The 27,238-nt window shown below is 47.2% G+C and overlaps 1 long non-coding RNA gene and 1 other non-coding gene across 2 annotated transcripts in view; both read right to left on the bottom strand.

Annotated features, from left to right (window-relative positions):
* The window catches only part of Scpep1os (serine carboxypeptidase 1, opposite strand), a 30,134-nt gene extending 24,898 nt beyond the window's left edge, over positions 1 to 5,236 (bottom strand). Inside the window, exons 1-2 of the long non-coding RNA NR_045955.1 lie at positions 5,120 to 5,236; positions 4,496 to 4,690 (exon numbers count right to left, since the gene is read on the bottom strand). This is a non-coding gene — a long non-coding RNA (serine carboxypeptidase 1, opposite strand). The remainder of the gene's footprint in view (positions 1 to 4,495; positions 4,691 to 5,119) is intronic.
* Positions 5,237 to 5,936: 700 nt separating this feature from the next.
* Gm23507 lies at positions 5,937 to 6,043 on the bottom strand. Its single transcript, XR_003949877.1, has one exon. It is a non-coding gene; the product is annotated as a U6 spliceosomal RNA (small nuclear RNA).
* Between the last annotated feature and the right edge of the window lie 21,195 nt (positions 6,044 to 27,238).

Raw genomic sequence — 27,238 nt, 5'->3', positions numbered from 1 at the left:
TCAGGGAGTGATGCGTCCTAGGCGAAATATAACTCTCCTAAATAGGGAAGGGGTTTCGGTTTTATTATTGAAGGGGCTTTCGTTTTTGGGGCTGGGCGCTGGGCGCTTGCCCTCCTGGCTCCAAAAGATGTAAGCAATAAAGTTTTGCCGCAGAAGATTCTGGTTTGTTGCGTCTTTCCTGGCCGGGCGCGTGAGAACGCTATTAAGAATGATAGTGATGGAAATCAAGCAGGTCAGCACGTGTCTGTAATTCTGTTACTAGGGTGATGGAGACTGGAACATTCCTAGGACTTGATACAACAGTCACTTTAGCTGAATCTGTGAGCTCTGGGTTCCTTGAGAGATCCTGCTCACACTGAGGTAGGTAAAGAGTCAGCGACGCAGCTCAGTGGTCAGTAAAGGCATCTACCACCGAGACGGATGACCCAAGTTCAATCCCCAGAACCTGCACGGTGGAAACAGAGTGTCCGCTGCCCTTCACCTGCATGCTGTGGCACACACACACACACACACACACACACACACGCACACACGCACACACACACACACGCACGCACGCACGCGCACACACACACACACACACCTCTCAAAAAAAAATTTAAATAAGGCAGGACGCAATCAACAAAGATACCCAATGTTAAGCTGAGGTCTCCACATGCACACAAGTGCAGGTGCATAACCCCCACTCCATACAAATACAAGTGCAGGTGCACCCACATATACAAGCACATACAACCATAGCGGGTGGAGGGGGATTGCACAGCTCTTCCCAGAGCCAGCATGACTGGGAGGACGCATGCCCAGCAGTGCCAGCATTCCACCACTGTATAAGAAGCTTTGGCTACATTCACCTGTGTGTAGGCTAAGGAAACGCCTGAAGTTCTAATTCCTTTTCAGGTTGGAGAGTTCCCTTCTAGAGCAATCGTCTCTAATAGGGCGATGACGTCCATACTCTTTTTTTTTTTTTTCCAGAGCTGAGGACCGAACCCAGGGCCTTGTGCTTGCTAGGCAAGCGCTCTACCACTGAGCTAAATCCCCAACCCCAACGTCTATACTCTTTGGGGGCAGAAAAGTCACGAATGTCACTTCGGTTTAATAGCTCTGTCTAAAGCCCCTGCAGCATGACATCCCATTTTGTTCTACCAGGTTAATTTGTCACCTTGCGTTCTTTCTTTAAACACCACCTGCCTGTTGCCGTAGCCCCTGGGAGCTGCCTTTTTTCCTGGCTCACTTTCCCTTTAAGGGTTGGAGCGGTTCAGCTGGCTAAGACTCAAGTGCCCTCTGGACGACTTGGCACAAGGTGAGGATTTTCCAACTTGGGAGAGAAAGAATGTTTGCCGGCGAAGGCTCTTCAAGGTAATTGCTCTCCTGGAATTGGTGCTGCTGCCTTCTGCAGCCTTTGGGGACAAATCCTTCTTGCTCCTGAAGGGGAGAAAACCACAGATGGGCAAACAGGGCTCTGGGATGAGACCTTTGAAACTAGTAACCTCTGGAGAGGAGGAAAGGGGGGGAAAGGCCAGTCCAGACAAAGGCACTGAACCACTGTTTGCCCCTGAGCAGCACTGGGCTGTGCTAACCCCATGGCCACAGAGGTCTTGAGGAAGAGTACTGGAGCAAGAGACCCACACTTCTGTGGAGAAAATGCATGGACTAAAAAATCCCACCCGGGCAGGGTGGTGGGTGGTACATGCCTTTAATTCCAGCACGTGGGAGGCAGAGGCAGGGGGATCTCTGTGAGTTTCAGGTCTACAGAGGGAGTTCCAGGCCAGCCAGGGATACATGGAGAAAAATTGTCTTGAAAAACCAAAGGGCTGGAGAGATGGCTCAGCAGTTAAGAGCACTGACTGCTCTTCCAGAGGTCCTGAGTTCAATTCCCAGCAACAACATGGTGGCTCACAACCATCCGTAATGAGATCTGATGTCCTTTTCACAACAGTGTGTCTGAAGGACACCCAAACCAACCCAAAATCCCACACTGGGGCTTCATGGAAAAACCAGGGTACAGGATGAGGAAGTATAGCAGCTAACAAGCTACAGTTCCCAGAGGTGTTCTGTGTGGGGGAGGAAAAGAAAGAAACAAAAGTCAGGTCTGAGCCACTTCCTTGCACTGAAGTGGAGCTAAGAGAGAGCTGGTGGGACAGCTTAGTCAGTAAAATGCTGGCCATTCAAGCATGAAGACCTGAGTCCAATCCCAGAACCATTTTTAAAAAAGCCAGACCTGACTGCACGTGTTACAGTCTCAATGCAGGAGAGGTAATGGCAGACAGCTCCCTGGGACTTGCTGGCCAGCCAACCTACCCTACTTAGTGCACTCTGGACCAATGTGAAACCCTGTATCAGAAAACTAGGTTTGGGACAGAGAGATTGCTCCAAAGTTAAGAGCACTTAAAGTTAAGAGTCTTTCATGGAACCAGAGTTCATTCAGTTTCCACTGGCTTGTATGTGCCTTAGGCTTAAGGGGATCTGCTGCCCTCTTCTGGCACCCACAGGTACACACATACATGTATGTACACCCATACATGGAGAGAGAGAGGGTGGGAGAGGGGGAGGGAGGGAGGGAGGGAAGGAGGAAGAGAGTCCATATAAATAGCTAAAACCAGAAAAACCAAGGTGACAGGTGATCCTGAGGAATAACACCTGATGTCATTTTCTTAGCGTCATTATGTGTGTACCTACAGTACAACCACATGAACACCCACACACATATATATGAACACGCAGGGAGTGCCAAGCAAACAGAGATAGGAGCTGGAGAGGTGGCTCAGTAGTTAAGAGCAAACACTGTTCTTCTAGGGGACCTGAGTTCTAACACACTGGGTAGCTTACATCTCCAGTTGCTCCTCCAGCTCTAGAGAATCCGATGCCCTCGTCTTGCCTCCGTAAACACTTTCATTCGCATGCACACACCCAAACACAAACATACACATGTAGGTAATTTATTTATTTATTTATTTATTTATTTATTTATTTATTTATTTATTATATGTAAGTACGCTGTAGCTGTCTTCAGACAGCACCAGAAGAGGGCATTAGATCTCATTACGGGTGGTTGCGAGCCACCATGAGGTTGCTGGGATTTGAACTTCGGACCTTTGCTCTTACCCACTGAGCCATCTCACCAGCCCCGGTAAGTTTTTAAAAAATATTTTTAATGGAGGGAGTGGGTTGAAAAGAAGCACAAACATGATATTGAAGTGTTTGAATTATAATAACAAATAAAATATTTTTAAAGTGCTTTCTTATTTGTTTGTTTATTATGTTGAGGATCAAACTCAGGGTCTAGTGTATACTGGTAAATGTTCTACCACTGAGCGCTCTCTCTTTCTCTCTCTTTCTCTCTCTCTCTCTCCCTCTCTCTCTCTCTCTGCCGGATGTCCCACCTTCTATTTCCTGCTTCAGCTAATAGGCACCATTAGCTTTTCATTGACTGCCGATGCTTCTACACAGCACACATAAGAGATCCTGTCTCGAAAAAAACCAAAAAAAAAAAAAAAAGAGAGAGATCCTGTCTACAACTATGAAGCCAGTGATGACCTTGAACTCCTGAGGACCCAGGCATGCAGCATCCTTCCTGGCTTGAAGCCGCTGTTTCCTGGCCCTTTCCTAAATCTGCTGTGGACACCTCGACCCAGTTTTTCTAGTTTCCCACTGCTGTGGTGTCGATGAGGGCATTCCTCCTAGAAAACAGAGCCTCAGTGCTGGCTTCTGCCTCCTGGTGATGTGGGGTAGGAAGCAAGAGGAAGTATAACACTCCAGTGGGGTGGCCATCTCAAGGAGAAGACAGCTATAGTTCTCTGGGGGCTACTGTGTGTGTAGGCTTGAAGCTGAGCTGAGGAGGAGCCCTTAATAAACAGGCCTACGGTGAGACATGAATAGGCCACTTGGCCCCAAAACTCAGGTTCTCTTTCTTTCTGTATTTATTTATTTATTTATTTATTTATTTTGGTTTTTTGAGACAGGGTTTCTCTGTATAGCCCTGGCTGTTCTGGAACTCACTTTGTAGACCAGGCTGGCCTCGAACTCAGAAATCCGCTTGCCTCTGCCTCCCGAGTACTGGGATTAATGTTTTTATTTTTTAATTTAATTTACCATCAGTGTAGGGGTGATACCTGTGTGTGCATGTGTCATATAGCCTGCACATGTAGATCAGAGGACAACTTGCAATAATTGGTTCTCCTCTTCCACCACGTAGATTCCTAGGATCAAATTCAGATCCTCAGGTCTATGTGGCAATTGCTTTTTCCACTGAGCCATTTTAAAGGCCCTTGTTATTTTTTTTTTTCTCCTGCCTCTGCCTCCTGGGTGCTGGGAGCAAAGGCATGAGCCACCCATGCCCTAAGGCCTCTCAATTCTTAATTATCTGTCCTTCCTCCTACTCTGGGTTCTGGAATGGCTATGTTCATTCATGCCCAGGCAGCTAGCTCCTGATTCTGGAAAGAATGGAGAACAGGGGGTAAGACATGAGGTTTGAGCAGATTCTGCGAGGTTATGGTACCTTTTGAAAAAGTAGTCTTGGACTGGCGAGATGGCTCAGCGGGTAAGAGCACTGACTGCTCTTCCGAAGGTCCTGAGTTCAAATCCCGGAAACCACATGGTGGCTCACAACCACCCATAATGAGATCTGACGCCCTCTTCTGGTGTGTCTGAAGTCAGCTACAGGGAGCGGAGTTGACCGGAGCAAGCAGAGGTCCTAAAATTCAAATTCCCAATAACCACATGAAAGCTCACAACCACCTGTATAGCTACAGTGCACTCACATACATAAAATAAATAAATAAATCTTAAAAAAAAAAAAAGAAATAAAAAGGAAAAAGTAGTCTTGATCAAGAGACCACAGGAGTGGCCTTATGGTAAAGGTAACAAGCCAGGTCCACTCCTAGCTGGAATCTCTGTATTCCTCATCAGTGAGATCTAAGCTGGGCCTGAAGCTCCAGCTGCTCCTCCTGCCCTGCTAAGATGAACCAAAATAAATCCTTCCTTTCCGTTGCCTCTTGTCAGGTATTTGGTCTCAGTGACAGAGAATGTATCTAATCCGGATGTTCAGAACACAGCATAGAACATCATTTCCAAGACTGGAAGAGACAATGTCCTTCTTTGCCCATGTCTTTGTACTGCTTACTTATTCTGCAGGGATCCGTGTCTCCTCCAGGCAACTTTGTGGAGAGTTGCACTTCCAGGAGATAAGGATGCAGAGCTAGCCAGCAGCCACCAACCGGAGGCAGAGTCTCCTCTCACTAAACTTTCTGGTGAGACTTAAGGCTCAGCTGACAGCTTGACTATGACATCATAAGAAGCCAGAGGCAGCTTGCTAAGCCTCACCTGGACTCCTGACCTAGAAAAACCATTAGGTAACAAAAGCTCTGTTGCTTTAAGCCATGACCTTTTGGGGCAAATTGCCACACAGCAGGAGGCAACCAAGGAACTGCCTTGTCTCAGATTAAAAGAATGATGGTTGCTGTTAAGCTGGTGTGGAGGCAGGAGGATCAAGAGTTCAAAGCTAGCCTCAGCTACGTGGCTGAGCTACAAGACACTGTCTCAAATGACAAGAATGAAGCGTTGGGAACAATAGAGCCTGGGGTAGATAAGAAATGTTAATGAAAAGCTGGGCTGAAGAGATGGCTCAGCTGTTAAGAGCACTGACTGCTCTTCCAAAGGTACATACTGCGTTCAATTCCCAGCAACACACGGTGGTTCACAACCATCTGTAATGGGATCTGATATCTTTTTCTGGTGTGTCTGAAGACAGCTACAGTGTATTACACATAAAATAAAAGCCTGCAAGGGTTTGGCTTAGTGTGTGTGTGTGTGTGTGTACACTCATGCTCTGTGAGATGCTAACAGAAAGACAAATGAGGCAACTTCTTTCCTGGGGTACATGTGTCCAGGGATATAATGTATAATTTAATTCTTATTTTATTTATTTATAAACATATATATATATTCGTGAATGCTTCACGAATTTGCGTGTCATCCTTGCACAGGGGCCATGCTAATCTTCTCTGTATCATTCCAATTTTAGTATATGTGCTGCCGAAGTGAGCATTGATTCTTTTTTTTTTAAAGATTTGTTTATGTTTTAGTACACTAGCTGTACAGAGGTTATGAGCCTTCATGTGGTTGCTGAGAATTGAATTTAGGACCTCTGCTTGCTCTGGTTGGCCCCACTTGCTCCAGCCCAAAGATTTTTATTTATTATTATAAATAAGTACACTGTAGCTATCTTCAGACACACCAGAAGAGGGTTTCAGATCTCATTATGGATGGTTGTGAGCCACCATGTGGTTGCTAGGATTTGAACTCAAGACCTTCAGAAGAGCAGTCAGTGCTCTTAACAATTGAGCCATCTCTCCAGCCCGTTGTTTTTTTGTCTGTTTGTTTGTTTGTGGTTTTTTTTTGGTTTTGATTTTGGTTTTGGTTTTTCAAGACAAGGTTTCTCTGTGTAGCCCTGGCTATCCTGGAACTCACTCTGTAGACCAGGCTGGACTCGAACTCAGAAATCTGCCTGCCTCTGCATCTCAAGTGCTGAGATTAAAGGTGTGTACCACCACTGCCCTACATATTCTTATTTTCTAAGAGAAGAATGGCCATACACAAAGTGCCTTAACTAGGAGGCCCAAAGCTGGTTCTCTTAGTTTAGACACCATGACCAAGGCAACTCTTATGAAGGAAAACATTTAATTGGGGCTGGCTTACAGTGTCCAGGTTCAGTCTATTATAATCACAACAGGAAGCATTGCAGCACAAAGGTAGACATGGTGCTGGAGGGGCTGAGAGTTCTACATCTTGATCAGCAGGCAACAGAAGGGGACTGTCCTCCACAGGCAGCTAGGAAGAGGCTCTGATTTCATACCCGAGGGGAGCTTGTGCAGAGGAGATCTCAAAGTCCACCCCTGCAGTCCTCCAACAAGGCCACACCTCCTAATCATGCCATTTCCTATGGGCCAAGCATTCAAACACATGAGTCTACAGCGACCAAACCTATTCAAATCATCACTGTGGTCAAGGTGACTTTGCCCATTATTTAAAGAAGACAGAGTACTCTCTCAGACTGCAGAGTTGACACCAAAGGGGAAGTGTGCACTGCCTTATCTAAAGATTGTTGGGAAGAGAAACAAGTCACAGGGAAATTTGGGTGTGATGGCACAGGGTCGGTGGTCTCAGCTCTTGGCAGGCTGACACAAGAGAGCTTTAGGGGCACCGGGCATGGTGGCACACGCCTTTAATCCCAGCACTTGGGAGGCAGAGGCAAGCGGATTTCTGAGTTCAAGGCCAGCCTGGTCTACAGAGTGAGTTCCAGAACAGCCAGGGCTACACAGAGAAACCCTGTCTTGAAAATAATTAATTAAATAGATAAACAAACAAATAATAAACTCTATTCTATACTATACTGTCATGTGACTGGTACCTTAACGGGAAGGGAGGCCTCAGCATGGGCCCACAGAGGCACCCCTTTCCCCATATCTTACTGTGCCTCCACCAAACAGATCCTTGGTGTCTTTCTATCTTTTTATAAAACACAACAGTGGTAGGTAAGTGGGTGTCCCTCTGTGTGTGTGATATATCTAAAAATAAATTTTACAGCAACAGGCACTGTTATGTTGAAGGGGAAACGTCCTGGGACCTGCCGTGCAGATAGAACCCTGCCCCTCATTATGTATTCACGTTGCCCACTTTTGGATGTCTTCTCTTTTTTTTTTTTTTTTTTTTTTGAGACAAGGTCTCTCACTGAACCTGGAACTCTGGGATTCTATAAGGCTGGCTGTCTAGCAAGACAGAGAGATTCTCCTGTCTCTACCTCTCTGACAACTGGTATTATGGATGCTGGGGTTCGGTGATGTGGGGTTCTGGCTCTCTTGCTTGTGCAGCAAGCACTTTATCCATTGAACCCCAGCTGCCTCAGAGATGGGGGTGGGGGGTCCTTTCTTATATAGCCTAGAATGGCTTGGCGCTCACCAAGTAACCAAGGATGACCCTTTCAGATTCCACCTCCGATGTACCAGGCATGTTCCAGCACACCTGGTACCTGGGGTGCTGGGGATCCAACACAGGCCTCACTCATGCCTGCTGGGCAAGCACTCCTGCCATCTGAGCTACCTTCCCAGCCCAAGGACACTCTTTTTCAGAGAAAGGAGACTGTAAAGTGTTCACGGTTCAGCAAATCTCCCACACAGGTGGATCAGCAGCCTGGTTAACCATCGTGTCCTTGATGTGAGTCACACCTAAAATAAACTCTGAGTTGGACGGAGTCTGATCATCTCGCCAGTTGACACAGCCAGCGTGAGCAGGTGGAATTTGGCTCTTCCTGAAAGAGCTGCTGAAGAAGGAAATCTGATTCTCGTGGTAGCAGCAGCTGCCCTTGGGTTCCCCACAGAACTAAGGAGCAGCATGTACCTAAGACTGAGGGAAGCTCCTTCCCAGGATACCAGGATGATGAATTATGTTGTCACAGGTTCCCTTGCAAGACCCTATCCCCCCCCTTCCAAAAATAGCAGAGAGTAGGCTGGAGAATTGCTCAGTGATTAAGAACACATACTGCTTTTCCAGATGACCGGAGTTCAAGTCCCAGCATCCATCTCAGGAGGCTTACAACTGCCTGTACCTCCAGCTCCCAGGGACCTAGCGCTCTCTTCTGGCCTTTGTGGGCGTCTGCACTCGTGCACACATACCCATACCCTCATACACATAATTAAAAGAAATATTTTTTTTGTGTGTGTGTGTGTTTTTCTTTTCTCTGTCTTGCTGTCTCTCTGTCTCTATCTCTTAATTTTCCCAGACAGGGTTTCTCTGTGTAGACTTGGCTGTCTGGGAACTTGCTCTGTAGCCCCCGGGTGGCCTCAAATTCACAGAGACTCTACCAGCCTCTGCCTCTGAGCACTGGGATTAAAGGCGTGTGCCACCACTGCCCATCAAAAATTAATAATAATAATAATAATAATAATAATAATAAATTTTAAGGCAGTTAAGGTAGGGCTCTGTTTGGGACTTTGAGGCAACCTCAGAGAAATTGGGAGGGATTTGAAGCCAGACTGTGTCCTTAGGGAGGTGTAGGGGTAGGTATCTGGACCAGGAGGTGGCTGTGTATGTTGTTCTAGCTCTTAGAGTGCCAAGCTGGTTCTATTCCACCACACTCTAGGAAAGATGGAGCTTTTTAATTCTTCTTCTGAGAAAAGACTCATTATATATAATCTTGGCTGTCCTCAAACTCATTATGTAGCTAAGACGGGCCTTGAAGTTGCAGCAATCCTCCTGCCTCTATCTCTAGATGTTATAGATGGCGAAACCACTCTTCCCCAAGCTCCACCCAGCCCTAACTACAATAGCAGCCTTAGTTCTTGAACTTGAAGGGAGGAAAGAATTCACCCCAGTAGAACCGGGGCACAGCAAGCTGCAGACGGTTATTTTTAGCAGGAGAGAAAGAGAAAGCAGAGTGTCCACCCTTCTGAGTGAAGAGGGGACAGAGCCGAGCAGCCTTGCGCAAGAAGAGCTGCCTCCAGTATCTGGACTTAGTCTTGGTCCACCATTTCTCCTCCCCTTGACTCCTGGGGCAGACTGGGGTCACTTTCTTGAACTATGTGGAAGCTTCCCTAGAAACCATTCTTATCCACTCACTGTTCAGTCCGTTACATTGAAATGGAAGAGTGTGTACAAATATGTCACGATCCATAAAGTTGAGACCTTTACTAGGGGAAAAGGCAGCAGTCCCTTGAGACTTTCTGCGGGAGCCAAGAGGAGCCTGCAAGTCTGCCAAGACAAGTTTGCTCTAACACCTCCCACCCCCACCAGGGCCCTAGCTTTCCTCTTATCTAGTTAGCTTAGCTGCTTTATATTATACTTCAGCTTTAAGCCCTCTTATTTATCTTCCCCAATGTACCCGACTATGCTATTTTCTTGGGGGTTCCTTGCCCCTCTTCTTTCTTTCTATAGGAGGTGTATGTCCAATGTACATGGGGGTTCATGCTTCAGAACACACAAAGCGTGCTCTCTCTCACTCCCTGCCTTATTCCTTTGAGGCAGGGTCTCTCAAGGGACCTGCAGCTCACACTTTCTGGCTCTGCTGGCTATCAGCAATCTCCCGAGATCGATCCTGGTTTCTGCCTACCTCAGTGCTGGGGTCACAGGTGATATGCCCAGGACCAGGCCAGGCTTTTACACGGGTGTCAGGATCCCAACATCAGTCCTCAGGCTTCTATGGCAAGTGCTCTTGACCACTGAGCTATCTCTCCCAATCACAGAATATGCCACCATGCTCCACTGCGTTTGGAGTACTGAATGACCAGCCTTCTAAATGTCCCAGACCCACAACAATGTTTAGTGTCATCTTCATTTAGCAAGTGATTACTGGGGTGCCAGTGAAGGCTGTGTGCAGCTGAGGGCTGTTTCAGGGCCAGAAAAGCAGTCTCCTGCTGTGGGCAGAGATGGGGTTGGGGCAGGAAGGCTAATAAAATATGGGATTCCTGTGTGATTTTCTTTTTTTATGCAAATTTCAAAGTCTCAATATATATGTATGTATATACATATATATACACACACACATACACACATATGTATGTATGTATGTATATGTGTGTGTGTATATATAATATATATAATGTATATGAGTACACTGTCGCTGTCTTCAGACACACCAGAAGAGGGCATCGGATCCCATTGCAGATGGTTGTGAGCCACCATGTGGTTGCTGGGAATTGAACGCAGAACCTCTGGAAGAGCAGCCAGTGTTCTTAACCGCTGAGCCAGTGTACTCATATACATAAAATAAATAAATAAATCTAAAAAAAATTTTCCCTTATTGTATCCACACACATTTTTGTCCAGAACATGTATTGAGGATGTGGCATGTTGAGCAAGCTCTACCTGTTGTAACTATGCCCGATACCATGTTCAAAAATCTACAGTGTTACAATATGAACTAACCAGTACCCCAGAGCTCTTGTCTCTAGCTGCATATGAATCAAAAGATAGCCTAGTCGGCCATCATTGGAAAGAGAAAACCATTGGTCATGCAAACTTTATATGCCCCAGTACAGGGGAACGCCAGGGCCAAAAAGTGGGAGTGGGTGTGTAGGGGAGTGGGGGGGGTGGAGGGTATGGGGGACTTTTGGGATAGCATTGGAAATGTAATTGAGGAAAATATGTAATTAAATATTAAAAAAGAAAAAAATCTACAGTGTTAATATGGTAGAGAAGTAACTGCTGAGCGTCAAATGTATAAAGTTGCTGTGAGTGTGCGTACATGTACACACACACACACACACACACACACACACACACACAGAGAAATAAATGTAATTTTAAAATCCTAAAACAAAATGACACCCGTGTAAAAGCCTGGCATGGTCCTAAGTGGCCTACAAGCATAGGAAGGTTCTCAGCACAGTCCCTGGGACGTGTGAGTGTGTGTGTGTGTGTGTATGTGTGTTTGTGCATACACCAGACAGTCATTAAGATGAAAACTACTAACAAAGAAAAACACAAACAGGAAATAGCAGCTGTTGCCTAAGGGTGAAGAGAAATGGGGTCAGCATAGCTGCCGTGAAACAGAATTACAGTTTCTCAAACATTAAAAACAGAATTCGCACACGATTCAGCAAGTTCATGTCTGGGTCTACATTCGGCTGCGTGACTATGAGTATCCATTTCGGCACTGCTCTCTATAACTCAAGTGCCCATCCAGAGCCTGGAGAAACAACCTGAGCTTCTACTTCCACTAAGTACTTGAAGTATTCAAAATTATAAAGCCAGACAGAATGGAGAGGGCAGGAGAGATGGCTCAGTGGTTACCGGCACTTGGTACACAGTTGCAAAGACTGGCATGTGAATCCCAACACTTAAGTAACAAGCCACAAGTCCAGCTCGTGCCTGTAATGCCAGCTCCAAGGTGGGTGAGGACAGGACACACCACTGGGGTTTACTGACTGGCTTCTTAGCCTAGCTGAGAAAACCCAAGCCCCAGGTCTAGGAAGAGACCTTGCTCAAAAGAATAGATGAGGATTGGTAGAGGAAAACCTGATACCCTTTTCTGGCCCCTACATGAACACAAACACTCAAACAGACACATAAACAGAAATAAGTAAGAAAACAAACAAATAGGTCTTCAAAAATGAAAGAAACTAGAATGATAGATAGCTGGCAGGGTCTGGGCGAGGGGGGATGGATTTTATGGCAGAATGACGGCTATAAAGTTTCCGTTTTATATGATGGAAAAAATAGCTACTGGTGATGCTACCATAATTTCATGAGTGTATTGAATATCACTGAACTATGAGCTTATATATGGTTAAGATGGCTGGGTATGGTAGTATATACCAGTCTTTAATCTTTGTGAGTCTCAGGCCAGCCTGGTCTGCATAAAGAGTTCCAGGCAAGCTAGGGTTACACAGTGTCCCTGTTTCAAAATAAAATAAAAACAAAAACAAGAAACAAAATAAAACAACAACAACAACAATAAACCCCAAAATGGCTAAAATAGTAAATTTTAGGTTTTGAATATTTTGTAATGAAAACAAAATGAAAGGCAGGTGTCTTGGGATATTCTTGTGGTCTCAGCTCTCGGGAGGCTGAGGCAGAAGGATTGGATTGCGAAAGCCAGCCAGGCTGCTTCCATCCTGTTTCAAAGAAAAGGGTGCGGAGAGGAGAGAGCAGGTAGCAAAAGGAAAGGGGAGGGAGAAATTTAAATTCATACTGCCGAGAAACTGTCATATGATTTTGATTCTCACAATATAACAAGTGTAATAAAGATTCAAAGAGGAGGATTGCAAATTCAAGGCTGGTAATTGGCTACACAGTGAATACAAAGGCAGTGTGACTGAATGAGACTCTGTCTGAAAAAAATAAACTAAAACAACAACAACAAACAGAAAGCAGGCGCTGGAGGTGTAGCTCAGTTAAGGGAGTAATTGTTCCCCACGTCCACCCTCAGAACTGCATTTATCAGCACGGTGCCACAAGCCTTTAATGCCAGCTCACAGGAGATGAAAATAGGGTGTCTGAAGTTCAAGGCCATCCTCAGCCGCCACAGGAGGAACTTGGTACAGCCTAGGCAAAATACCTGTTTTACAACAAAAACAAACCCCCCAAATCTAGCACTTACTTCCCTTCGCTGAAATGACTGACATCTAGCTATTTCCGCGTTTGCAATATAGTTTCTGAATTCCCGTATCTGCTGCCTGTGTTTTATGGGTCTGCAGGAGCCTGGAGGTCTAAATGTGTGTACAGAGAAGCCCTCGGGACTTGTATTCAAGGATGGGAGTGAGAGGGAAATGAACACTGACTCAAGCTTGGAAATTGCCAGCACAGGGCTGAAATCTGAGCTCCTGGAAACCTCGCCGCCCTCCCAGCTCCACAGACTGGCAAGGGGTTTGTGCTAAATTCCCGGGAACCTGCTTCCTGTCAGGTGTCTAGGAAGACACACCCAGTTCCTGGCCCTTCTGGGGCTTGAAAGTGAAAGGTTTTTGTCTGGATTTGAGGACAAACAACTCCGGAGAGGCTACGGAGCAGCAAAGGACCCTGGGGAAGAGGCAGTGTGTGAGTTAATTGCGAAGAACCGAGACCATCACCCCAAACTCTTTACCCATTTAGTTTCTTGAGCTCGAAGCAATCAATTTTGGTAAGAGAAAAGTGGAAAAGGGGGATGTGGCTCAGAGGCTCAGCAGATAAAGGAACGTTGCCAAGCCTGAAGACCTAAGTTTGATCCCTGGGACCCACACAATGGAAAGATAAAACCACCCCCCACAAATTGTCCTCTGACTTCCGCACAAACAACATAATGAATAAAATGTAATAAAAGGCTTAATTGACACATGAAACCAGCATATATTCAGTGCAGACACAATTGGGGAGGTGGGTGTTCAGACATGTAGTCCAGGCTAGCTTCAAACACAATGTGTAGCTGAACTGCCTCCCAAGTGCTGAATTACAGGGGTGAATCACCATGCCTGGCTACCAACAGTTTTATTTATTTATTTATTTATTTATTTATTTATTTATTTATTTATTTATCACCTATACATTGTATCACGAACAACACCATCAAATTAGTAAGCCATCAGTCAAATCAATAATAACCCTATCATCCCAACGGTATCTATCTGTGATACCTATATGTATGCATGTGGGTGGTGAAGCCCCTTAAATCTCTTGTCTCAGGATATGGAGGCACAAATCTCTAATCCCAGCTCTTGGGAAGCTGAGGCAGGAGTGAAAGACCCCATCATAAGGCTTAGCAAGCTAGCTGCAGTAACGCCATTTTGCAAGGCATGAAAAAGTACCAGAGCTGAGTTCTCAAAAGCTACAAGAAAGTTCAGTAAAAGATTAACAGTTAAAGATTAAGGCTGAATAATACTGGGACAGGGGCCAAATATCGGTGGTCAAGCACCTGGGCCCCGGCTCAGGGCCAAGAACAGATGGCTCTCAGACGTCAGTGTTAGCAGAACTAGCTTCACTGATTTAGAAAAATAGAGGTGCACAGTGCTCTGGCCACTCCTTGAACCTGTGTGTCTGTCAACGTTCTGACCAGGTGTGTGCCCATTGTTGAACCTTCATTAGACCCTTTCCTCGTACCCCTCCCATACCCATTTCTTGAGAATAGACATTGTTTAGAACTAAAAAGTCCCACCTCAGTTTCCCCAAATGACCGGGAAATACCCCAAGCCTTATTCGAACTAACCAACCAGCTCGCTTCTCGCTTCTGTAACCGCGCTTTTTGCTCCCCAGCCCCAGCCCTATAAAAAGGGTAAAAACTCCACACTCGGCGCGCCAGTCCTCCGATAGACTGAGTCGCCCGGGTACCCGTATTCCCAATAAAGCCTCTTGCTGCTTGCATCCGAATCGTGGTCTCGCTGGTCCTTGAGAGGGTCTCCTCAAATTGATTGACTTCCCACGTCGGGGGTCTTTCATTTGGAGGTCCCACCGAGATTTGGAGACCCCTGCCCAGGGACCACCGACCCCCCGCCGGGAGGTAAGCTGGCCAGCGGTCGTTCCGTGTCTGTCTCTGTCTTCGTGCGTGTTTGTGCCGGCATCCAATGTTTGCGCCTGCGTCTGTACTAGTTAGCTAACTAGATCTGTATCTGGCGGTTCCGCGGAAGAACTGACGAGTTCGTATTCCCGGCCGCAGCCCTGGGAGACGTCCCAGCGGCCTCGGGGGCCCGTTTTGTGGCCCATTCTGTATCAGTTAACCTACCCGAGTCGGACTTTTTGGAGCTCCGCCACTGTACGTGGCTTTGTTGGGGGACGAGAGACAGAGACACTTCCCGCCCCCGTCTGAATTTTTGCTTTCGGTTTTACGCCGAAGCCGCGCCGCGCGCCTGATTTGTTTGTTGTTCTTTTGTTCTTCGTTAGTCTTCTTCTGTCTTTAAGTGTTTTCGAGATCATGGGACAGACCGTAACTACCCCTCTGAGTCTAACCTTGCAGCACTGGGGAGATGTCCAGCGCATTGCATCCAATCAGTCTGTGGATGTCAGGAAGAGGCGCTGGGTTACCTTCTGTTCCGCCGAATGGCCAACTTTCAATGTGGGATGGCCTCAGGATGGTACTTTTAATTTAGGTATTATCTCTCAGGTCAAGTCTAGAGTGTTTTGTCCTGGTCCCCACGGACACCCGGATCAGGTCCCATATATCGTCACCTGGGAGGCACTTGCCTATGACCCCCCTCCGTGGGTCAAACCGTTTGTCTCTCCAAAACCCCCTCCTTCACCGACAGCTCCCGTCCTCCCGCCCGATCCTTCTGCGCAACCTCCGTCCCGATCTGCCCTTTACCCTGCCCTTACCCCCTCTATAAAGTCCAAACCTCCTAAGCCCCAGGTTCTCCCTGATAGCGGCGGACCCCTCATTGACCTTCTCACAGAGGACCCCCCGCCGTACAGAGCACAACCCTCCTCCTCTGCCAGGGAGAACGACGAAGAAGAGGCGGCCACCTCCGAGGTTTCCCCCCCTTCTCCCATGGTGTCTCGACTGCGGGGAAGGAGAGACCCTCCCGCAGTGGACTCCACCACCTCCCAGGCATTTCCACTCCGCATGGGGGGAGATGGCCAGCTTCAGTATTGGCCGTTTTCCTCTTCGGATTTATACAATTGGAAAAATAATAACCCTTCCTTTTCTGAAGATCCAGGTAAATTGACGGCCTTGATTGAGTCCGTCCTCATCACCCACCAGCCCACCTGGGACGACTGTCAGCAGTTGCTGGGGACCCTGCTGACCGGAGAAGAAAAGCAGCGGGTGCTCCTAGAGGCTAGAAAGGCAGTCCGGGGCAATGATGGACGCCCCACTCAGTTGCCTAATGAAGTCAATGCTGCTTTTCCCCTTGAACGCCCCGATTGGGATTACACCACTACAGAAGGTAGGAACCACCTAGTCCTCTATCGCCAGTTGCTCTTAGCGGGTCTCCAAAACGCGGGCAGAAGCCCCACCAATTTGGCCAAGGTAAAAGGAATAACCCAGGGACCTAATGAGTCTCCCTCAGCCTTTTTAGAGAGACTCAAGGAGGCCTATCGCAGGTACACTCCTTATGACCCTGAGGACCCAGGGCAAGAAACCAATGTGTCTATGTCATTCATCTGGCAGTCTGCCCCGGATATCGGGCGAAAGTTAGAGCGGTTAGAAGATTTAAAGAGCAAGACTTTAGGAGACTTAGTGAGGGAAGCTGAAAAGATCTTTAATAAGCGAGAAACCCCGGAAGAAAGAGAGGAACGTATCAGGAGAGAAACCGAGGAAAGAGAAGAACGCCGTAGGGCAGAAGATGAGCAGAGAGAGAAAGAAAGGGACCGCAGAAGACATAGAGAGATGAGCAAGCTCTTGGCCACTGTAGTTATTGGTCAGAGACAGGATAGACAGGGGGGAGAGCGGAGGAGGCCCCAACTTGATAAGGACCAATGCGCCTACTGCAAAGAAAAGGGACACTGGGCTAAGGACTGCCCAAAGAAGCCACGAGGGCCCCGAGGACCGAGGCCCCAGACCTCCCTCCTGACCTTAGGTGACTAGGGAGGTCAGGGTCAGGAGCCCCCCCCTGAACCCAGGATAACCCTTAAAGTCGGGGGGCAACCCGTCACCTTCCTGGTAGATACTGGGGCCCAACACTCCGTGCTGACCCAAAATCCTGGACCCCTAAGTGACAAGGCTGCCTGGGTCCAAGGGGCTACTGGAGGAAAGCGGTATCGCTGGACCACGGATCGCAAAGTACATCTAGCTACCGGTAAGGTCACCCACTCTTTCCTCCATGTACCAGACTGCCCCTATCCTCTGCTAGGAAGAGACTTGCTGACTAAACTAAAAGCCCAGATCCACTTCGAGGGATCAGGAGCTCAGGTTGTGGGACCAATGGGACAGCCCCTGCAAGTGCTGACCCTAAACATAGAAGATGAGTATCGGCTACATGAGACCTCAAAAGAGCCGGATGTTTCTCTAGGGTCCACATGGCTTTCTGATTTTCCCCAGGCCTGGGCAGAAACCGGGGGCATGGGACTGGCAGTTCGCCAAGCTCCTCTGATCATACCTCTGAAGGCAACCTCTACCCCCGTGTCCATAAAACAATACCCCATGTCACAGGAAGCCAGACTGGGGATCAAGCCCCACATACAGAGGCTGTTGGACCAGGGAATACTGGTACCCTGCCAGTCCCCCTGGAACACGCCCCTGCTACCCGTTAAGAAACCAGGGACTAATGATTACAGGCCTGTCCAGGATCTGAGAGAAGTCAACAAGCGGGTGGAAGACATCCACCCCACCGTGCCCAACCCTTACAACCTCTTGAGCGGGCTCCCACCGTCCCACCAGTGGTACACTGTGCTTGATTTAAAGGATGCCTTTTTCTGCCTGAGACTCCACCCCACCAGTCAGCCTCTCTTCGCCTTTGAGTGGAGAGATCCAGGGATGGGAATCTCAGGACAATTGACCTGGACCAGACTCCCACAGGGTTTCAAAAACAGTCCCACCCTGTTTGATGAGGCACTGCACAGAGACCTAGCAGACTTCCGGATCCAGCACCCAGACTTGATCCTGCTACAGTACGTGGATGACATACTGCTGGCCGCCACTTCTGAGCTCGACTGCCAACAAGCTCACTTACAGGCCCTCCAAGCAGTACAACGAGAGGTCTGGAGGCCACTGGCTGCTGCTTATCAGGACCAGCTGGATCAGCCAGTGATACCACACCCCTTCCGTGTCGGTGACGCCGTGTGGGTACGCCGGCACCAGACTAAGAACTTAGAACCCCGCTGGAAAGGACCCTACACCGTCCTGCTGACCTCCCCCACCGCTCTCAAAGTAGACGGCATCTCTGCGTGGATACACGCCGCTCACGTAAAGGCGGCGACAACTCCTCCGGCCGGAACAGCATGGAAGGTCCAGCGTTCTCAAAATCCCTTAAAGATAAGATTAACCCGTGGGGCCCCCTGATAGTTATGGGGATCTTAGTGAGGGCAGGAGCCTCGGTACAACGTGACAGCCCTCACCAGGTCTTCAATGTTACTTGGAGAGTTACCAACCTAATGACAGGACAAACAGCTAACGCCACCTCCCTCCTGGGGACGATGACAGACACCTTCCCTAAACTATATTTTGACCTGTGTGATTTAGTAGGAGATTACTGGGATGACCCAGATGGAGATGGTTGCCGCTCTCCCGGGAGAAGAAAAAGGACAAGACTGTATGACTTCTATGTTTGCCCCGGTCATACTGTACCAGTAGGGTGTGGAGGGCCGAGAGAGGGCTACTGTGGCAAATGGGGATGTGAGACCACTGGACAGGCATACTGGAAGCCATCATCATCATGGGACCTAATTTCCCTTAAGCGAGGAAACACTCCTAAGGATCAGGGCCCCTGTTATGATTCCTCGGTCTCCAGTGACGTCCAGGGTGCCACACCGGGGGGTCGATGCAACCCCCTAGTCTTAGAATTCACTGACGCGGGTAAAAAGGCCAGCTGGGATGCCCCCAAAGTTTGGGGACTAAGACTCTATCGATCCACAGGGGCCGACCCGGTGACCCGGTTCTCTTTGACCCGCCAGGTCCTCAATGTAGGACCCCGCGCCCCCATTGGGCCTAATCCCGTGATCGCTGACCAGCTACCCCCATCCCAACCCGTGCAGATCATGCTCCCCAGGCCTCCTCATCCTCCTCCTTCAGGCACGGTCTCTATAGTACCTGGGGCTCCCCCGCCTTCTCAACAACCTGGGACGGGAGACAGGCTGCTAAATCTGGTAAAAGGAGCCTACCAAGCACTCAACCTCACCAGTCCTGACAAAACCCAAGAGTGCTGGTTATGTCTGGTATCGGGACCCCCCTACTACGAAGGGGTTGCCGTCCTAGGTACCTACTCCAACCATACCTCTGCCCCAGCTAACTGCTCCGTGGCCTCCCAACACAAGCTGACCCTGTCCGAAGTGACCGGACAGGGACTCTGCGTAGGAGCAGTTCCCAAAACCCATCAGGCCCTGTGTAATACCACCCAGAAGACAAGCGACGGGTCCTACTATCTGGCTGCTCCCGCCGGGACCATCTGGGCTTGCAACACCGGGCTCACTCCCTGCCTATCTACTACTGTACTCAACCTCACCACCGATTACTGTGTCCTGGTTGAACTCTGGCCAAGGGTGACCTACCACTCCCCTGGTTATGTTTATGGCCAGTTTGAGAGAAAAACCAAATATAAAAGAGAGCCGGTGTCATTAACTCTGGCCCTGCTGTTGGGAGGACTTACTATGGGCGGCATAGCTGCAGGAGTAGGAACAGGGACTACAGCCCTGGTGGCCACCAAACAATTCGAGCAGCTCCAGGCAGCCATACATACAGACCTTGGGGCCTTAGAAAAATCAGTCAGTGCCCTAGAAAAGTCTCTGACCTCGTTGTCTGAGGTGGTCCTACAGAACCGGAGAGGATTAGATCTGCTGTTCCTAAAAGAAGGAGGATTATGTGCTGCCCTAAAAGAAGAATGCTGTTTCTACGCGGACCACACTGGCGTAGTGAGAGATAGCATGGCAAAGCTGAGAGAAAGGTTAAACCAGAGACAAAAATTGTTCGAATCAGGACAAGGGTGGTTCGAGGGACTGTTTAACAGGTCCCCATGGTTCACGACCTTGATATCCACCATTATGGGCCCCTTGATAATACTTTTATTAATCCTACTCTTCGGACCCTGTATTCTCAACCGCTTGGTCCAGTTTGTAAAAGACAGAATTTCGGTGGTGCAGGCCCTGGTTCTGACCCAACAGTATCACCAACTCAAATCAATAGATCCAGAAGAAGTGGAATCACGTGAATAAAAGATTTTATTCAGTTTCCAGAAAGAGGGGGGAATGAAAGACCCCATCATAAGGCTTAGCAAGCTAGCTGCAGTAACGCCATTTTGCAAGGCATGAAAAAGTACCAGAGCTGAGTTCTCAAAAGCTACAAGAAAGTTCAGTAAAAGATTAACAGTTAAAGATTAAGGCTGAATAATACTGGGACAGGGGCCAAATATCGGTGGTCAAGCACCTGGGCCCCGGCTCAGGGCCAAGAACAGATGGCTCTCAGACGTCAGTGTTAGCAGAACTAGCTTCACTGATTTAGAAAAATAGAGGTGCACAGTGCTCTGGCCACTCCTTGAACCTGTGTGTCTGTCAACGTTCTGACCAGGTGTGTGCCCATTGTTGAACCTTCATTAGACCCTTTCCTCGTACCCCTCCCATACCCATTTCTTGAGAATAGACATTGTTTAGAACTAAAAAGTCCCACCTCAGTTTCCCCAAATGACCGGGAAATACCCCAAGCCTTATTCGAACTAACCAACCAGCTCGCTTCTCGCTTCTGTAACCGCGCTTTTTGCTCCCCAGCCCCAGCCCTATAAAAAGGGTAAAAACTCCACACTCGGCGCGCCAGTCCTCCGATAGACTGAGTCGCCCGGGTACCCGTATTCCCAATAAAGCCTCTTGCTGCTTGCATCCGAATCGTGGTCTCGCTGGTCCTTGAGAGGGTCTCCTCAAATTGATTGACTTCCCACGTCGGGGGTCTTTCAGGAGGAGGCTACATAGGGAAACCCTGTCTCAGGAAAACACGGCAACAATCATGAAAAGAATACAGTATTCTTTACTGCAGTCATCATGATGCCCTTCACCCCACAACTGGCTCATTCTATAACTGCAGCTCTGTACTCCTGGACCAGGGTCTCCCTAGTTCCTCCATGCCAGACTCCAGAAAACAGCCACTCACTTCTTGCATCTGTGACTATGACTTTTTTAGCTTCCACAAAAGAATGGAATTTGTGACTTCCCAACATCAAGACCTTTTAATTTTATTTATTTAAGCTATAATGGGAGCTAAGTCCAGAGCTTATATACCCAGCCAACACTTTTTTTTTTTACATATAAAGATTTTTTTGTTTGGTTGGTTTTTTTGTTTGTTTGTTTGTTTTGTTTTTCGAGACAGGGTTTCTCTGTGTAGCCCTGGCTGTCCTGGAACTCACTCTGTAGACCAGGCTGGCCTCGAACTCAGAAATCCACCTGCCTCTGCTTCCCAAGTGCTGGGATTAAAGGTGTGCGCCACCACGCCTGGCCACATATAAAGATGTTTATATTTGATGTGTATTTTGCCTGCATGTATTACCGGTATTACCGTGCACTACGTGCATGTTGGTCCATGAGAAGGTAAGAAGAAGGCATTAGCCAGGTGGGGTGGCGCACGCCTTTAATCCCAGCACTTGGAAGGCAGAGGCAGGTGAATTTCTGAGTTCGAGGCCAGCCTGATCTACAAAGTGAGTTCCAGGACAGCCAGGGCTACACAGAGAAACCCTGTCTCAAAAAAACAAAAACAAAACAAACAAACAAACAAAAAAAGAGCAAAGAAGTAAGCATCAGATTGCCTTGGAACTGGGAGTACAGAGGTTTGTGAACCACCAGGTGGGTACTGCAAACCAAACCAGGGTCCTCTGCGAGAGCAGTAAGTGCTCTTAATCACTGAGCCAGCTGTCTCTCCAGCCCCACCCTACCTTGCCCCAGTTTTTCTACAGTCCAGACTGGCCTTGAGCTATGAACAACCCTTGACAAAGATGACCTTGAACTTCTGTGGCTTCTATTTCCCACATACTATAATTACAGGAAGGCAACACCACCTTGGATTTTCTATGGTGCTGGATAGAGAAGCCAGAACTTGACTCACACCAGCCGAATGCTCTGAATACCTGAGCTACATCTCCAGCCCAGCACTTAGTTTTTGAACAACCACGTGTATCTTACTTAGGGTTTCTATTGCCGTGACAAAATACCAAGACCAAAAGCAAGTTGGGGAGGAAAGGGGTTTATTTGACTTACATTTCCATATCATAGTCCGTCACTGAAGAAAGTCAGGACAGGAACACAAGCAGGGCAGGAACCTGAAAGCAGAAGCTGATGCAGAGGCTATGGAGGGTGCTGTCTACTGGCTTGCTCCCCATGGCTTGCTCAGCCTGCTTTCATATAAAACTCAGGACACCAGCCCAGGGATGGCACCACCCACCATGAGCTGGGCCCTCCTGCATTGATCACTAATAGAGAAAAATGTCTTCCAGCTGGATCTCATGGAGGCATTTTCTCAACTGAGGCTCCTTGCCCTCTGGTGACCTTAACTTGTGTCAAGTTGACTCACAAATCCGTCCAGTGCAACATGATCACTCACAGCCATCCATAGACACTCAATTGGACCTCAGTAAGTTTAAGGCCAGCATGGTCTCCATAGTAAGTTCCAGGTCAGCCAGTGTTACCTAGGGAGACCCTGTCTCAAAAACAACGAAAAGCAACAAAACAAAAACCTGTATTGTGAGTTGAACATTTTCGCATTGTGTGATTTCTATGAAAAAAATAGGACTTTTTCTTTGTTTTGTATAAATACTGAGATGTCATCGACAGCAAAAAATCATGGATCCATAACAGTGTTCGCTAATAATTATTCTATGAAAATATCATAAGAATGTCATTGATAGCTAGGTGGTGGTGGCATACGCCTTTAATCCCAGCACCCAGGAGGCAGAGACAGGCAGATCTCTGAGTTCCAGGCTAGCCTGGTCTACAGAGTGAGTTTTAGGACAGCCACGGGTGTTATATATAGAAACTCTGTCTTGAAAAAAAAATTGGTTTTGTTCAGTACTATTTTATTTTGTTGCCTATTCTGTCTTTTACTAGTCTGACCTGCTGCCTGCTACACTAAGAAGCCACCAACACTCTAGTTTTTTTCTAAAAAATTAATTTCACAGGCTTGGGAAGTGACTCTATGGCTTGCTTCCACACACTTAAGGACCCGAGGTCAAATCAACTCTCAAGTAAAACGCTGGGTGTGTCCACCCCCAGACTAATACACCAGGGGGTGGCCACACCCACCCTCCGTGGTAGAGGTGAAACTATGAGGACCACTTATGAGCATCACTGGGGCTTTCTGGCTGTCAGCCTAGATCCAGGTGTCGTGAGAGACCTTGCCTCTCGGGATAAAGGCTGAAGACCACAGCACAAGTCATCTAAGGTCCTCTGCCTTCCACAGGAGAGAAGACAGAGCTCCACATACCACACCTGTAAAGCTGATAAAAATATTAACTATGAAAGTTGCACAAGTGTTGTTTGTATGCAAATGATGTTTTCCTTACAATACAGATATAGGCCATGCCAGCAGGAAAGCATGCTTGCCTTGCAAATGTGCAACCGGATTGCTCGGCACGGCACCGGGGTGGAACATGAGAACCAGCCTCCAAATTTATCCTCTGTCTTCAGTGGTGTGACAGGCGCCACCCTGAAATAATAATGAATCGTTAAAAAAAAAAGTTTTAAAATAAAGCCATCAGCCTTTCTGGATACACACTTTCCCTCGGTCAAGGCCAGTCCTGAAACCTGGTTGTAAAACTCTCATTCTGGTAACAAAATGCATATCTTACTCTCAGGATATGCAAGCATAAAAGCTATTTTTTAAAAAATAATTTCTTTCTCCTCCCAAATCAATGTCAGTGTAATATTAAATACTAAATTTTCTGCCATGTTGATGCAATGGAAAACTGCAACCGTTAATTTCAATTGTTTCATGGGTTTTGTTTTGTTTTTGTTTTTTTTTTGAGAGAGAGAGAAATGCATTTATTCTGTCAGAAGGCTATGATAACCATTTATCAGGCTCACGATCTAGTAAGCTTCGTAACCTCAATTTTCACATTTAACTGCTTCTCTTATTAATGTGATTTCCCTCATACGCTATTGGACAGGTCAGGGCTGCACTTGGCTTTCTGGGTCATGAATCTCTTATGAATATTTCCTTTTATTGTCCTCAATGTTTTGTTCAATATTTACGCCCCCATTGTAGTGAAGAGTGTAGGATTCCACCTAGGTTCCATCTGAGCTTTTCTCTGTATTTTTTCAAGGATTTATTTATCTATTTTATGTCTGTGAGCACACTGTAGCTGTCTTCAGACACACCAGAAGAGGGCATCGGATCCCATTACAGATGGTTGTGAGCCACCATGTGGTTGCTGGGATTTGAACTCAGGACCTTCGGAAGAGCAGTCAGTGCTCCTAACCACTGAGCCATCTCTCCAGCCCAGCATTGATGTTTTTATTAGACCTTACAATTTCATTGTGGTTCCAAGAGCCAGGGAGAGGTGGGGGTGGGGGTGGGAGGCCTGGGGGTGGGGAGGTAGAAAAAGGACAGTTCCTTGGGGCTACAGGTGTGTGGGATGAATAACTTCTAATGTTCTATGACACAGTGGGGTAGATAGGGCTGACACAACTAAGCATTTCAAACTAGCTGGGACAAAGGAATGATAAATGTCTTGAGTGGTGAGTATGTTATCTACTGATTTGGTCAGTACACATGGTACACACACAGTGACATGTCACACTGAATCCATAGACTCTCCCACTTACAATATACCAATTAACAGTAAAAATCGGGGCCAGCTTCGGTGGCACATTCGAGTAATCCCAGAACTCAGGAGGCAGAGGCAGGTGGATTTCTGTGAGTTTCAGGCTTGTCTGGTCTATATATCAAATTTCAAGACAGCCAGACCTTGTCTCAAAAATCAAGAGGTTGGGGATGGACAGGGGTGGGCAAAATGTTTGCTGTGCAAACAGGAGGTCTTAAGTTCAGATCCTTGGCAGCAACATAAAAAGGCACACACAGCAGCCCACATCTGTTACCCCATCACTGAGGAGGACAGACAGAGAGACAGATGGGTCCCAGGGGCTTGTTGGCTAGTCAGTCTAGCTGAAATGGTAAACCCCAGGCTCACTGTGTACCCCAGTTCCAAAAATACACCCAACATTGACTTCTTACCTCTATATTATATATGAACATGTACACACACACACTGAAAATATGTTTTCTTTCTTTTTTTTCTTCTCGCTCTGGTCCCACTCTGGCCTTTTTTTTTTTTTTTTTTTTTAAGATTTATTTATCTGTTATATGTAAGTACACTGTAGCTGTCTTCAGACACCCCAGAAGAGGGCATCAGATCTCATTACAGATGGTTCTGAGCCACCATGTGGTTGCTGGGAATTGAACTCAGGATCTCTGGAAGAGCAGTCAGCACTCTCAACCACTGAGCCATCTTGCCAGCCCCCCACCTTTTTTTTAAATTTATTTTATGTGTATGAGTATACTGTAGCTGTCTTCAGACACACCAGAAGAGGGCATCAGATCCCATTATAGGTGGTAATGAGTCACCATGTGGTTGCTGGGAATTGAACTCAGGACCTCTGGAGAGTGCTCCTAACCACTGAGCCTTCTCTCCGGCCCTGAAAATATATTTTTGCCGGGCGTGGTGGTGCACGCCTTTAATCCCAGCACTCGGGAGGCAGGGGCAGGTGGATTTCTGAGTTTGAGGCCAGCCTGGTCTACAAAGTGAGTTCCAGGACAGCCAGGGCTATAGAGAGAAACCCTGTCTCGAAAAACCAAGAAAAAAAAAAAAAGAAAATGAAAATATATTTTCACATCATAACTTGATAATTTTGCCTGGAACGTCTCTCAGTGAGAGAGAGCTTGCCTCAGGTGCTCTAGGTTCAATTGTCAAGACTACGTTTTTTTTTTTGTTTTTTTTTTAAACAACTCTAGAATTCAATGTGTGTCTTACTGCTGTTGTGTCTGTCTGTCTAGTTGCCAGTTCCAATCATGCTTTGGAATGGTGCCTCTAGACCGGTGTTATGTACAGACTTAACAGCAATATGAATTATTTATTTAATCTTACAAGTATTCCTCAGCTGTCTTTTGCAACAGTTGCAAATTCCAGAAGCATGCACCATAGAGAGATGACACCTTGTCACATAAGAGTCTATCACATTGCTGTTAGCTGGGAGGATTTGACAAGCTAATTACTATCCCCCCCCTCCCCCCGTTAAGTACCTTCTCCTCCCAGAGCTCAGAAGCAGTCTAGCAGTGTGTTAGCAACAGAACAACGTGTGGTACTCTTCCATAGTCTTGGCTCTTTCTCTCTCTCTGTCTCCAGGATGCAGGGCTAGAGAACGCAGGGAAGCAATTTCTTAGGATGGGGACAGTCTTAAGACTTGAGAGATGTGCGGAGTGTAGCTTACAGAGTGTGGCATTATTCTAGGGCACTGCTCGATGTGCAAATGCCATTCATAATGCCAATACTGGAGAGTAGAGACAGGAAGATTGGCAGGAATGTGAGGCCAGCCTGCATTGCACAACAAATGTCAGGTCAGCCAATGCGATATAACCCTGTGTAAAATATGTAGCTAGCAGGGAAAGGTTCTTGTCTCAAGCCTGAAAACCTGAGTTTGATACCCACAACACACATGATGGAAGGAGAAAAAGGACTCCTTCAGCTTCTTCTCTGACCTTCATACGTGTTCTTTAGCATGCTCCCCCATCCCCAATAACAAACAAAAGCAACAAGTTTTAGTAGATAATTTTTTTAAGATTTATTTATTTATTATATGGAAGTACACTGTGGCTGTTTTCAGACACACCAGAAGAGGGCATCAGATCTCATTATGGATGGTTGTGAACCACCATGTGGTTGCTGGGATTTGAACTCAGGACCTTTGGAAGAGCAGTCAATCCTCTTAACCACTGAGCCATCTCTCCAGCCCCACTTTAGTAATTATCTGTTGTGTTTGTTATAGAGGAAGGACTCTGAAGCTTGAGGGTCCTTCCTGTTTGCCAAGGTTGAGGTTAAGGTTAGTGGCACGTTGAAGTCAGCATGTCCAACATTTTTTTTTTCTTTTTCTTTTTTTCTTTTTTGGTTTCTTTTTGAGACAGCGTTTCTCTGTGTAGCCCTGGCTGTCCTGGAACTCACTCTGTAGCCCA

The sequence above is a fragment of the Mus musculus genome, chromosome 11, assembly GCF_000001635.26.
Source record: "Mus musculus strain C57BL/6J chromosome 11, GRCm38.p6 C57BL/6J".
NCBI classification, from domain to species: Eukaryota; Metazoa; Chordata; class Mammalia; order Rodentia; family Muridae; genus Mus; species Mus musculus.
The sequence above is the reverse complement of the archived record's forward strand: the minus strand, read 5'-3'. Positions and strand labels throughout refer to the sequence as shown.